The sequence below is a fragment of the Helianthus annuus genome, chromosome 16 (genome assembly GCF_002127325.2).
Source record: "Helianthus annuus cultivar XRQ/B chromosome 16, HanXRQr2.0-SUNRISE, whole genome shotgun sequence".
NCBI classification, from domain to species: domain Eukaryota; kingdom Viridiplantae; phylum Streptophyta; class Magnoliopsida; order Asterales; family Asteraceae; genus Helianthus; species Helianthus annuus.
In genome coordinates, this window is record NC_035448.2 from 88,344,267 (window position 1) to 88,353,035 (window position 8,769).

General features: G+C 34.1%; 1 long non-coding RNA gene across 1 annotated transcript; it reads left to right on the forward strand.

Moving 5' to 3' along the window:
* The first annotated feature begins 6,300 nt into the window (after positions 1–6,300).
* LOC110917161 lies at positions 6,301–7,406 on the forward strand. Its single transcript, XR_002580392.2, has 2 exons — positions 6,301–6,746; positions 7,225–7,406. It is a non-coding gene; the product is annotated as an uncharacterized LOC110917161 (long non-coding RNA).
* The last annotated feature ends 1,363 nt before the right edge of the window (positions 7,407–8,769 follow it).

The following is an 8,769-nucleotide window of genomic DNA, read 5'->3' on the forward strand; positions in this document are numbered from 1 at the left end:
ACACTAATTTAAGAGATTTACTTGTAGAAAAAGGTTGAGTTAACATTGATGATTACGATTTTCCTAAAAATGAGCATTCTAGGAGCTTTAGTCCTTCTTTCTATATGCAAAAAATGGCAAATGGGGAGATATATGAAAGAAAATGGTTGATTTACTCTATAGAGTTAGATAAAGTATTTTGTTTTTGTTGCAAATTATTTGGTGTGAATTCATCTAAAAGTAACTTAGCTAAAAAAGGTATTAACGGTTGGAAAAAAAATATTAATGCTAAATTAAAACAACATGAAGCAAGTAAGGAACATATAGTCAATATGAGAACATGGATTGAGTTAGAAACGAGATTAGCGAAAAATAATACAATTGATAAAGAAACTCAAATTCTTATAAATAAATGTAAGGAACATTGGAAAGATGTACTTAAAAGAATTATTGGCGTTGTAAAAACTTTTAGCACGAACAATATACCATTTCGTGGAGATAGCGAAAAACTTTATGAAGAAAACATGGTTAGCTATTGTTCAAATGATTGCAGAATTTGGTCTGGTAATGCAAGAACATGTTAGACGAATAAAGAACAAAGAAATCTACAATCATTATCTTAGGTCATAATATGCAAAACAAACTAATTAGTTTATTAGCATGTGAAGGTAAAAATAAAATTGTTAACAAAGTTAAGGAAGCTAAATACTTTTCAGTTATACTTGATTGCACGCCCGATACTAGTTATAAAGAACAAATGTCAATTATTTTACTATGCTTAGATATCTCATCAACACCAATTGAAGTTAAAGAATATTTTTTATGAATTTATAATAGTAGATGATATAACCGGTAAAGGTCTATTTAATGCTATGGTTGAAGAAATCTAATAATAATAAAAAAGTATGATTAATGCCACATGGCATTCTCATACTAAAACAAGAACCTACTTAATGCCACATGGCATTCTCTTATTTAATTTACTAATAATATTATTAATTAATTAATACAAAACAATAAAAAAATCCTTAACTGATATAAACCAATTGGAATTCTCTATTAGATTGCAAGTGATTGTATTAAATCTTCTGGAAAACCAACATCAAAATAACAATATACAAGAGTATTATATAATACATGCAGTTACAAGATGTTAACTGCCAAGGCAGTTACATGGGGGAAACGTACAAGGTGTTAACTGCCAAGGCAGTTACATGGGGAAAACGTATATCTGGTTTTATAACACTCCCCCTCAGATATACATACCGTTCATTATACATTATTAACAACATTCTTCAGGATGATGTTAAATCGATACTTCAGGACCAATATGATAAACTGATACTGCAGGACCAGTTATGCTGCCTCGTTAAAAACCTTGCTAAGAAAACCCAGTGGGACAAAACTTAGCCAAGGAAAAGAGTACAACGTGTATAATGCTCCCCCTCAATTTAACTAATGTCTTGTAACCTACGAAGCCCGATCTTATGTGATAACTGCTCGAAACTACTTCAAGGTAAAGATTTTGTAAACAGGTCTGCTAGATTTTCACTTGACTTGATCTGACGAACATCAATTTCCCCTTCTTTCTGCAAATCGTATGTTGAGAAGAACTTTGGTGAGATGTGCTTTGTTCGATCACCCTTGATGTAACCTTCTTTGATCTGAGCTATGCAAGCAGCATTGTCTTCATAAATAATTGTCGGCTCCTTCTTGATCTGTTCTAATCCGCATACTTCTTGTATGTGATTAATCATTGATCTCAACCACACACATTGTCGACTAGCATCATATAGTGCTATTAATTCGGCATGATTGGATGATGTTGTATGTGTTTGCTTAGTTGACTTCCAAGAAATTGCTGTGCCACCGTATGTGAATACATAACCTGTCTTTGATTTTGCTTTGTGAGGATCTGATAGGTATCCGGCATCAGCATACCTAACAAGCTGGGACTTTTGATCTTTCTGATATAAAAGACCTAAGTCTTGTGTCCCGCAAATATACCGGAATATATGCTTTACACCATTCCAGTGTCTACGTGTTGGATTCGAACTGTATCTCGCTATTACATGTACTGCAAATGCAATGTCAAGTCTTGTGTTATTTGCTAGATACATAAGGGCACCGATCGCGCTTAAGTACGGTACTTCTGGACCAAGTACTTCTTCGCCTTCTTCTTGAGGGCAATAAGGATCCTTGTGTGGATCTAGCGGTCGGGCAACCATAGGTACGCTAAACGGATATGCTTTATCCATATTGAAACGTACTAACATCTTCTGGATGTAGTTTGATTGATGGACAAATGTGCCATTGCACGCACATATACTCAAATTGTAGTCCGATGCATAATTTCGTCATACCAAGATCTTTCATTTCAAATTCCTTCTTTAACAACTAAGCAGCTTTCTCTATCTCTTCAGGAGATCCAATGATGTTGATATCATCAACATAGACTGCTATTATAGTGAAATTTGAGAGTGATCGTTTTATAAAGAAACATGGACTGATTACATCAGACTTGTATCCTTCCTTTTCGAGATACTCACTAAGTCGATTGTACCACATACGACTAGATTGTTTGAGACCATATAAAGATCTCTGGAGCTTTATAAAACACATATCTCGAGGTGTTGATTTTAATGCTTCAAGCAATTTTAATCCTTTAGGAATTTTCATGTAGATGTCATTTTCAAGTGTCCCGTATAAGTATGCAGTGACGACATCCATTAGTCTCATATGAAGTCCTTCAGAGATTGTGAGGCCGATTAGGAACCTAAGGGTTATCGCATCCACTACAGGGGAATACGTTTCCTCATAATCAACTCCTGGGATTGGGGAAAACCCTTGCGCTACAAGTCGAGCCTTATATCGTACAATCTCATTCTTTTCATTTCTCTTTATTGCAAACACCCATTTATAACCTACTGGTTTGACGTCTATGGGTGTTCGGACTACAGGTCCGAAAATATGTCGCTTTTCGAGCGAATTTAATTCGGCATTTATGGCTTCTTGCCATCTTGGCCAATCATTTCTGTGCATGCACTCTTCTAAAGTTTTTTTTTTTTTTTTTTTTTTTTTTTTTTTTTTTTTTTTTTTGGTACGTAATCATTTTCATTGATTACATCCGTTGCTATAGCATATGCGAATATATTATCAACACGCGTTTTATTCCGGTTCCACATTGTACTATCTTGTACATAATTAATAGAGATCTCATTTTCATTCGGTACTACTATCTTGTACATAATTAATAGAGATCTCATTTTCGTTCGGTATCGGTGTTTCTTCTGAAACTTCATTTTCCTCTGGAATTATAGTTGTCTCTTCCGGGACATTTACCTCTACCGGGGTTTCATTTATAACCTTTTGTGAGTTTTCACCAACTGCGTTACTTTGCTCTTTTCGTTTCCGTGGGTTTTTGTCTTTGGAACCGATTGGCCTCCCACGCTTTCGTTGTATAATAATCGCTTCTGGGATTACTTCAATTCGAGCAGGTGCATTTGATGCTGGTACATGTGACTTTCTCACTCTATTCGTGTATGTGAATGCATCTGGTAATTCATTCGCTATTCTTTGCAAATGTATAATCTTTTGGACTTCATATTCACATTGACCACTTCGGGGGTCTAGATTTAATAGCGATGATGCATTTCACGTTATTTCTTGTGTTACCAGTCTTTCTTTGTCCTTATCTCCCCCTAAGACTGGGAACATCGTTTCATCAAAATGACAGTCAGCATACTATGCTGTAAACATGTCTCCCGTCATTGGTTCTAGATATGTAATTATGGATGGGGAGTTAAAACCAATATAGATACCCAGTCTTTTTTGGGGTCCCATTGTAGTACGTTGTGGTGGCAGTATTGGTACATATACCGCACAACCAAAAATTCTAAGGTGGGACAAACTTGGTTCTCGTCCGGAGACCAGTTGCAATGGGGAGTATTGTGATCAGCAGTTGGTCTCAATCTAGTCAGTGCAACGACATGCAAAATAGCATGACCCCATGCAGAGGATGGTAATTTACATCTCATTAAGAGTGGTCTAGCGATTATTTGTAATCGTTTAATCAGAGATTCAGCTAAACCGTTTTGTGTGTGAACATGAGGTACTGAATGTTCAACATTGATCCCAATTGACATACAATAGTCATTAAAAGCTTGAGATGTGAACTCTCCCGCATTATCCATCCGGATGTTTTTAATTTTGATTATCGGGGAAATTGGCTCTCAATTGTATGATTTGAGCTAAAAGTCGGGCAAATGCTACATTTCGAGTAGCTAAAAGGCTCACATGTGACCACCTTGAGGATGCATCTATTAAGACCAAGAAATAGCAGAATGGTCCACACGGAGGATGAATAGGCCCACAAATATCCCCTTGGATTCTTTCTAAAAATGATGGGGTTCATGTATCAGTTTAGTTTGTGAAGGCCGAGTTATAAGTTTGCCCAGAGAGCATGCTGCACATGATAAGTCTTGTGGTAGCAAAACTTTTAAGTTTTTGAGAGGGTGCCCAGTTGCACTTTTGATTACCCGTCTCATCATTATGCTACCAGGGTGACCTAGACGGTCATGCCATATATTGAATGTGTCTTTATCTAATAGCTTTTGGTTACTCGCCATGTATGATTCGATAGGATTGATATTAGTATAATATAATCCAGAGGATAAGGCTTCTAATTGTTCAACAATTGTTTCTTGGCCATTTTTGTTTGAAGTAATTTGAAGATATTCAATTTTATTTTCAGATATTGTTTTTAGGTGGTAACCGTTTTTTCGAATATCTTTAAAGCTAAGTAAATTTCTTCTGGATTTACTAGAATATAATGCATTATCAATAGTTAATTTGGTACCCGAAGTTAATGTTATGTGTGCTCTGCCAGAGCCTTCGATTAGGTTACTGACGCTTGATATAGTACTAATCGGTGTCTCTGCCGGAGACAACTCAGAAAAAAATTCATATATTTGAGAGTAGTGTTAGTACTACCGCTATCTACCAGACATTCATCACCAATAATAGCTCTGCTAGAGCTGGTATACATATTTCTTCTGGAAATAATAAAACACGTTAAATATAAGAAATTTATGTTTGAGTATAATAAAAACATCATACAACTATGAATCAAACATCACTAGGTTTTAAATGAAACATAATATTAGTTTCAACAAAAACACCGCAAACAAATGAAACTTGTAGATGAAGCTTGTTATTTTGCTCCGCGACCAACAAAAATGGTATTAGATTAGTATATTTTGTAAATTTACGTTCCCTGTAATTCTATGCCAGAGCATATTTGATGAATGGAACGTTGAGAAAGTTTTCTCTAACCTGTCTTCATCGGTGATTTGTTCACCGCATAATTTAAACTTAGAGGTGATGCGAAAAAGGATAGAGTGGTATTCACTAACAGTTTTATGATCTCGTATCCTTAAATGAACCCATTCACAACGAGTTTTAGAGAGTAAGACCAACTTCAGGTGGTCAAATCGTTCTTGAATGTTTTTTCCATAACTCGAGAGGGTCCTCGACTGTAAAATATTCCCTCTTCAGGTCTTCATCAAGATGATAACGAAGGAATACCATAGCTTTAGCTTTTTCTTGAAGGGAGGCTTTATTCCCATCAATGATCGTCTCCCCTAGACTCTTTGCTTCTAGATGAGTTTTAGCATCAAGAGTCCACGAGAGATAGTTGTTGCTCGGGATTTCAAGTGCTATGAATTCAAGCTTTGACAAGTTCAACATTTTATTTAGATTGTGTATAAAATCTATATTGTATGAGAACTTCAGGTTCTTGTTAGTGAGAAGTGCGAGTTCTATAGCATAAAGAGTGTGCTATATAATCGAAAAAGGAATTTAAAAATATTTGTATAGATCTCATATTGTGTAATGTGAACCGAATAAAATTATGGATGTAAATCTCAGAATACGTAAACAAATGAGAACCACATACAATTTTGGAAAAAGAGTTATGTGCATCTGAAGATGCGATTTATATGTTATATATTGACTTTGATTATGATTATTTTCTTTATTGAATTTACATTACAATAAATACTATACTAAGAATATAGTTATAATAATAAAATGGCAATTGATAATTCGAATTAAATATTAGAGATCTAATATCAAGAAGAGAAATAAAACAAATATATCATATTTTTTATGGAGTACAACTGCTGGTCATGTAGAGCATCTCTTAAATTTATTATCTAATAATAGTAATTCTTTGATAAAACAATATTAACATATATCATATTGACCATAGACTACTTCCATAATATATCACCAAAATATTACAGCTGTATTCCATAATATCTAAAAAGTTTTTTTTTTCTTTTCTTTTAGAGTAGTTATCTATTGAATCTTGAAACTTCTGTTCACTCACAATTCTTCAGACCACAAAACAATGGTCGTTGACAACCGCCTCAAGCACAACGATATTTGTTGTAATATTACAGTAGCTCTGGTCAGTGTGTAATCCCTGACGTCAGAACTTAATCGCCGGAGAGGATTGCCTGAAAACGATCGGTTTACTGACGAAAACAGAGCGGTTTTCCGGTGATTATAGGGAGAGAAAGAGGAACAGTTGTAGAGAGAGAAAGTGAACAGTGGATCTCCAAAAAACCGTCATCTCCGGCGACGATTAAACAGCCGAGATCGGAGGAACCGCGTCGTCGCTGCCGGTGAATGTGCCGGACTGGTTGAAGATGATTGTAGTGCCGGTTAACCGGTGAGATGAATCGCCGGAGGAAGGTTTCCAGGTAAGAAATATTATGTATTATGGGGTGTTTTATGTGTTTTGTTCGGTTGTTTGTGGCGGTAGTGACCGCCGTTGGTTGAAGGATACAACAATTTCGGATTTTGTTTCTATACGATTATAGCTATCAACCCTATTTGTTGTCTAAAATGCACAAAAATAAACCTATTTCGGGTATTCGAAAATCCAGATCGAAAAGCATATGTCTTGTGTTCCAAAGGATCAGATTGAAAAACAAAAAAATCCAATTCGAAAATATTTTTTCTTTATAGAAAAAAATTGTTGGCATAACAGTATAACACCGAAATGGCAGAGGAAAGAAAAAAAAAAATTTTCTTTTCTTGGTACCAGTAAATTTGAAGTCTTTGATATTTCTTTGGATACACATATGTACACTTAAAAAAATTATTCAATACAGTGCTACAGTACGAGATATTGATGGCGTACCTGAATTTGATGAACGAAAATTATCGAAATTGCAGAAAAAAATGTTGGAGATCAAAGTGGATTCTCGTGCATGAGAAGAGAGCAATCGTGCTGATAACGTGATATAAACCAATTGGAATTCTCTATTAGATTGCAAGTGATTGTATTAAATCTTCTGGAAAACCAACATCAAAATAACAATATACAAGAGTATTATATAATACATGCAGTTACAAGATGTTAACTGCCAAGGCAGTTACATGGGGGAAACGTACAAGGTGTTAACTGCCAAGGCAGTTACATGGGGAAAACGTATATCTGGTTTTATAACATTAACAACTTAATACTAACAAATATTTTATTGTTTACTTAGATAATGATTATTTACTTTTAACTTATCTAAAATATATAGTTAGTTATTAGTAACAACTCTACTTATAATAAACAATTTCAAATAATGTCAATGTGACAACATCTTCTTATTCTTTAAAAGGATTTTTTACTATATGTTAAACATCTATTAAATAAATTACAATTTTATATTATAAGAATAAAAATGGTAAAGAATAGGTTAATCCGATATTTTTGAAAACCGGTTTACTTCCATGCTTTGAAAACGATTTTAGTGTTATTAGACCCGTGTAATAAAGGGGTTTACGGATAAAATATCTTCATAATAATTTTGATTCAAGTTTCACCGGATGTCCTAAATGAAGTTATATTTTTAGGCTTTCCAAACCACTCATATTATCCGGAAGTAATATTGGCACTTAAACGTTTATCCCTAGATTTCGTTTAATACCGCCAAATAGAAGGATTCTGTTTAAATTGAAAAGAAGACAGTTTCCTCTCGCCCTATGTTTTGCCATGACGATAAATAAAAGTATAGGACAGTTTTTATGTAAAGTTGGTTTGTTTCTAAAAGAATCGGTTTTTACACATGACCAACTGTTGCGTCATCTATGGTAAAAAATTCACTTATGTAAATTTTTGTAGAGAATATGAATTTAAATAATTTATAAATTTATATCTTTAAACCCGTGTAGTACACGGATGTAATAATCTAGTTAGTAATATAGGACTAGACATAAATAATATTAGAGGACAAGGCTATGACAATGGCTCAAATATGAAAGGAAAGCATCAAGGTGCTCAAAAAAGATTGTTAGATATTAATCCTAGAGTCTTTTATACACAATTTGGTTGTCATAGTTTAAATTTAGTTCTTTGTGATATGGCTTATTCGTGTACAAAAGCTCGTGAACTTTTTGGAATTATACAACGTACTTATAAAATTTTTGCTTCATCAACCAAAAGGTGGAAAATACTACAAGATTGTTTACCCAAATTAACTCTTAAACCATTATCACAAACACATTGAGAAAGTAGGGTAGAAAGTGTTGAGGCAATTAGATATCAAGCACCACAAATAAAAAAGGCACTTATGAAATTTTATAGCGATGATGATGCAAAAGTTCTAAGCAATGAATTTTTATTAGGAATAGTTATTTGGTTATGAAATTTTGTGTGCTATTAATCTTGTTAGCAAGAGCTTACAAGAAAAAGATATGCGTATTGATAGTGCTATAAAAAATTAGATG